The sequence below is a fragment of the Schistocerca gregaria genome, chromosome 6 (assembly GCF_023897955.1).
Source record: "Schistocerca gregaria isolate iqSchGreg1 chromosome 6, iqSchGreg1.2, whole genome shotgun sequence".
Taxonomy (NCBI): Eukaryota; Metazoa; Arthropoda; class Insecta; order Orthoptera; family Acrididae; genus Schistocerca; species Schistocerca gregaria.
Window position 1 is genome coordinate 407,563,671 of NC_064925.1, and position 6,000 is coordinate 407,569,670.

The window sequence follows — 6,000 nt, forward strand, 5'->3', positions numbered from 1 at the left end:
TCAGAGCCCCTTACCTAAGCGATCAACCTATGTCGTAACTTGAATTGAAATTGGTAGCTTGTACGAAACGAAGCCATAAGTAATTTTGGAAAAGCACTAGCCAATGAATCTGACGTAGGTCTCTTGCACTGTGTAAAAAGATATTTCGTGGCTTCACTATCCCGTGACGGTGTTCCCTGCCTACGTTTATTATAAAGTATAGTGACCAGGAATTAAATCCTAAGTACTGTATTAATATTCTCATTTAATGGCAACCTCAACAGAGCACTTTTACTGAGTGAAAGTGAGCAATTTTATGCCCAACTGGAAGACCCGAATCTTTCTAAATGATCACGTCTGACATCGTTGTGTTTCCGAAAATAGAAGAACCAAGGCTGTTGTATCTGTTAATAATAACCAGGTACAGGAAATGGTATTACTATCCTTTTCTAGTCCTAGCGTAAATCTTGTTTTTGGAAGCTGCTCATTGGAAATATTGATATTATCTGTGAAGCGGTCTCGGTTACCTTTTATGACAGTAAAACGTTGTAGACGTCCCACTGGAGAAGACTGTGTTACTAAGAGGTTCCGAATTCATACCTAAAACTCTTTTCTCCAAATGGTTTATGAAAATATTTGCTAGCAATCCTGAGAGAGAGTTAGCCACAGTCAGGCCGTATGGTTGCTGATAAACTAAGCCATCATAGCTAAAGTAATTTCAAGATAAGCTAAAGCAGAGGGTCACTAGAAATTCCTCAAGCTCATCATTGTTCATGGTGCCACTATGTAAAACGTAACTCTTAATAACGCTAATGGTCTCATGAGTCGGGATGTTGGAGTACGAATTTGCAACCACAAAAGGAGTCAAAGCCATATCTTTAGTTAACACTAATTTTTGACACCCATTGTCAAAAACGACACTTTTCGGATTACTGCAATCACTTGGAAGTTTATAGCTTTCTTCCGCTTAAGATGAAAGAACGTATATAGGGGCTATAACGGCGAAGATCTACAGTTGATAATCACACAAATGCTTTTTACAAATTCTGTGGGGTCTCTTTCAACCAGACTTATACCACTTCGCATCAAAAAATCCGTGATATATCTTTTTCATATTGAAAGCAAATATCTATAAGATTTACAACCACACTTGTAACTTTAAGAAAGTTCAAAACAAAGCAACTTTTACCCCTGTTGACACTGCAATTTGCTACATTGTACAGAATTTATAGGTTACTATTCACTATGCATGCATTCATCAAATTTTTCTCCGAAAATTTCTGCCTGTGAGTACCCAGTTAGTGCTATTAATTTCAAATGTAACAAGTACAAACCCTTAGTGGGACAGTATTTAGTCCTATGTACAATTCTGATTTCCCTTTTAACACTAATACTTTGTGCTCGTTTTTTAGCCCGAGGGACACTTTTGAGCTGTTACCAATCCTAATTCCTGCATATTGTGGAGTAACATCACTTCGCTAACAATTTTAGTTGAACTGCCCCTCCGTACAGTCTCTAACTAGTTCTAACCTTTTTTTGATGAACACATGTGCGCCCCTCTTAGACTGTCGCAGAATGTACTTGCAACCAATGCAAACTGAAAGTTTTATTCAATCATTTGGAAATTATTGTATGGTCATACGGCATTTTCCTGACAAACATATATCTATCATTCTCATTATAATGGTGTGAGGGTCTGGATATGCTAAAGGAATCCAGTTATTTTTAGTTTCTAACCTGAATGGTTCCGCTGCTGCCTCCATTGCAACCAGAAAATGTAATGAGACCATGTACAGCATGGTCTTCATTCCAGCAGTAGGTGTGGTGCTAATTCCTCTTGTTACAGCTAGGCAGACCATCTTTGTATCTTACCAATCTTCTTCTACTTGATTCCATCACCTATGTGATTCCATCACACCGTGGATATATCAATTGTCATACGCCTTATTACATAGGTGAATATCTAGTATATACTCCTAGGGGTTAGACCCCAGTTTTTACCACAGGCTCTTCTAGTGGTCATAGGAGTGCTTTTTGCCTTATAAAACAAAAATTATTAATATGAGCGGTACATGACAGTTTTGCGTCCAGGGTTTCCTCTAGGTACTTCACTACCCTCTTTACTGGTAGAGTTTCATCGAGAAGCTTGAGACTGCAATGTATGTGCTGGATTTGCTTTCTCATAAATGGTACTACAACTGTTTTCTTGGGACTGACCGTTAGATTCTGTTTTCTGCACCACGTATTCCACACTGTGTAGTATACTGTGAGCCATTGTTTTAAGATTGCTAGTAGATTTGCCAAGTATTACTACGATTAAATCGTCTTCGTATCCTTGGTAAATGTGTTGTTGTTGTTGTTGACTTCAGTCCTGAGACTGGTTTGATGCAGCTCTCCATGCTACTCTATCCTGTGCAAGCCGCTTCATCTCGCAGTACCTACTGCAACCTACATCCTTCTGAACCTGCTTAGTGTATTCATCTCTTGGTCTCCCTCTACGATTTTTACCCTCCACGCTGCCCTCCAATGCTAAATTTGTGATCCCTTGATGCCTCAAAAAATGTCCTACCAACCGATCCTTCTACACTCCAAACAAATACTTTCAGAAACGACTTCCTGATACATAAATCTATATTCGATGTTAACAAATTTCTCTTCTTCAGAAACGCTTTCCTTGCCATTGCCAGTCTACATTTTATATCCTCTCTACTTCGACCATCATCATTTATTTTACTTCCTAAATAGCAAAACTCCTTTACTACTTTAAGTGTCTCATTTCCTAATCTAATTCCCTCAGCATCACCCGATTTAATTTGACTGCATTCCATTATCCTCATTTTGCTTTGGTAAATGTATTCACTAGTATTTAAATCTTCAGTAACTGCATTGACCATTAGGTACCACGGTAGTGGCGCCAAACGCCCTCCTCGTGAGCATCCCCTGTTTCTGTTAATCGCCATTTTCTCATTCATCATGGTGGTTTCTATGTTTCTTCTGTTTAGCATGGTCTTAATACTCCTATACATGATGGTCTCATTGCCGTGCACTTCTGCAACTCTAACAATTGATAAGACCGTCGTGTCGCTAAAAGCCCGCTTGCAATCCGTGAGGATGAAGAGATTTATTTTGTGAACATGTTGAGCTTTTTCCCCTTCCCACCAAGTTGGTGAAATGCTATTTTACATGATTGACCTGGTGTTGGGTTGCTTGTAGAAGAACCTCAGTCAACCTATTTTCCCTAATGTGTGCAGTAACCAAATTTTCTAACGTCTTTTGAAGAAATGACAGACTAATCGATCTCTTTTTCTTAGCCTTGGTATGATAATTCTTTCTGGATTCAGAATGACAACAATATTCACTTTCCTCCAAGCGTTAGGAATGATCCCCGCTGATAGGCTGATCCTAAACAGTCTAGACAGCCTTCTAATGAAATCATCTTCTGTTTGTTGCAGGATAGCTGGGAAGATACATTCTGAGCCTGTTGACTTGGATGGTTGAAAAGTTCCCATTGCTCACTGGAGTTTTTTTTAAATTAATACATTTCTCTTTGATTACCTGTAAACCGGTACCTCTCAGGGACTGACACCTTGTCTGATTTATCTTCACTGAGGGAAGGCCGGCCGCGGTGGCCGTGCTGTTCTGGCGCTGCAGTCCGGAACCGCGGGACTGCTATGGTCGCAGGTTCGAATCCTGCCTCGGGCATGGGTGTGTGTGATGTCCTTAGGTTAGTTAGGTTTAAGCAGTTCTAAGTTCTAGGGGACTTATGACCTAAGATGTTGAGTCCCATAGTGCTCAGAGCCATTTGAACCATTTGAACTGAGTGAAGTAAGTTTTGATAAGGGCATGCAGCGTCTCACTGCTATCCTTGAGTACCCACCACACTTTTTCCTTAGAGTTCCTCCTCGATTAGTTGATATCCTAAAGAGGATATCATGCAGTCTGGTGCTTGAAGCAGTACCTATCACTTCATCACAGAATACCTTCTAGCAAGATAGCTTTGTTTGCTTGATCATAAGGTAGTACATGACAAGTACCTCACGATGTGCTGTCCATTGTCCTTTCTCTTCTGCAAGGTTGAACTGTCTTCCTACTAGTTTCCTTTGCAACTCCAGATTGTTGTTCTACCATAATACATTTCTGCCTGTGCGCTTATTGATGGTTAGACAGATGGTAGATATCACTGCATCTGCAATTTCTTCAACGTCTACTGGGATCCTTAACTAATTTTTGACTTCAGAAAAGCTTGCGTTTTGCTCTTTTCTCCATGAGTCTCAGTCTGTTTCCCTGTTATTCCTACATGTTATGGTCTACCTCAAATCTAATATACATGTCACCTGATAAAGATAGCTCCATCGCTGCATGTCATTATTTGAGATTACTACCCACATAAATGGACCTAATAGTTATGTCAGATACTTCTCTCCTTCCTCTACTACTGCTGGTAGATTCCGTATCCCTATTCAAGATTTATAGATTATTCTCTAGTAGAAAGTCGGGTAGGTGCTCACGGGTCTTGAAAAGCTCAGCCTTGTCTTGACCTGTAGTTTCGCCTACTCCCAGAGAGATAACTTGGGCACCATCTCCTTGAGCCACTCCATTGTTCCCATCTCTCCACAGACCACAATAAGACCATGTTTGTCCAGATGGACCCTACTGAATATGGGTAATCGACTTGTGCCCCTGTCTCCTCCCCACAGCTGTCTGAACAAGCTCCATTTGCTGCTAAGTGGTGTTGAATAGTGGATGTGCCTTTTGGAAATCACCGTTCAATTTTCTGTCTAAGCTTTTCCAGGCCCGTTTATCCTGAGAAATGTGGGTATTAGTCTCCTTCCTTGTTCTTTTGTTCCCTTAGAGATAGTAGGTCTCTGAATATCCACTTTACTATGAGACATCCTCTTGAGGGATGTCGTGGCAAATTCCGTCCAAATGGAGCGTTCGGTCGTCAAAATGCCGAACTGGTTAGAGTACCTGCGCATAATGCTCCAAATGTTCTCAGTTTGGGAAAGATTCAGAGATCTTTCTGGCCAATGTAAGGTATGGAAAGCACTAAGACAAGTAATAGAGACTCTCGCCTGGTTCGAGTGGGCATTATCTTACTGAAATGTAAGTCATGGACGGCGTGCTGGGAAGGGCGAAAAATGAGATGTGGAATATCGTGGACATACTGCTGCCATATATAACAATCAAAGGAGTCCTAGTATGAAAAGAAGTGGCATTCCATATCATTACTCCTGTTTGTCGAGCCTCTTGAAATCTCATTGACTTCATTGATGAGTCCCACTTTGTACTGAGCCTCGTTGAGCAGCAAAGGCATGGCTGCAGATGTCGCGGTATGCGATGAGATCCAACATGAATGTTACACGCCATACAGGCCAGCAACCAAAAGTCGCGGTCGAGTATGCCATTTCATTTCAGAGCAGGACTCAATTGGTTACCATACGCGGCACTCTTACAGCAAAGTGGTACGTCGATGATATCCTGCGCCCTGTATTGTTGCTCCCATGGCAAGCCATCTTGGGCTTATATTTCGACAACATAACCCCCGATCAGACTCAGTGAGAGTTTCTACTGTTTTTCTTCGTGCTTGCCAAACCATAACTTGGCCAGCAATGTCACTGAATCTCTCCCCCTTTCAGTTATTGAACATACACAAGGGTGGCTGACATAGTGTTTAGTGTTCAAAATGGTAAAGGGTTCAAATGGCTCTGAGCACTATGCGACTTAACTTCTGAGGTCATCAGTTGCTGAGAACGTAGAACTAATTAAACCTAACTAACCTAAAGACATCACACACATCCATGCCCGAGGCAGGATTCGAACCTGCTTACAGTACGTTAGTACGTCCAGATTTAGAGTATTGTTCGTCTGTATGGGACCCTTACCAGTTAGGTCTGATTCAAGAGCCTGAGAAGGTCCAAAGAAGAAGAGAAAGATTCGTGACTGGTACGTTTAGCCACCGCGAGAGCGTTACAGATCTCATAGAAAGTTTGAAGTGGGACACACTTGCAGATAGACGGCGCT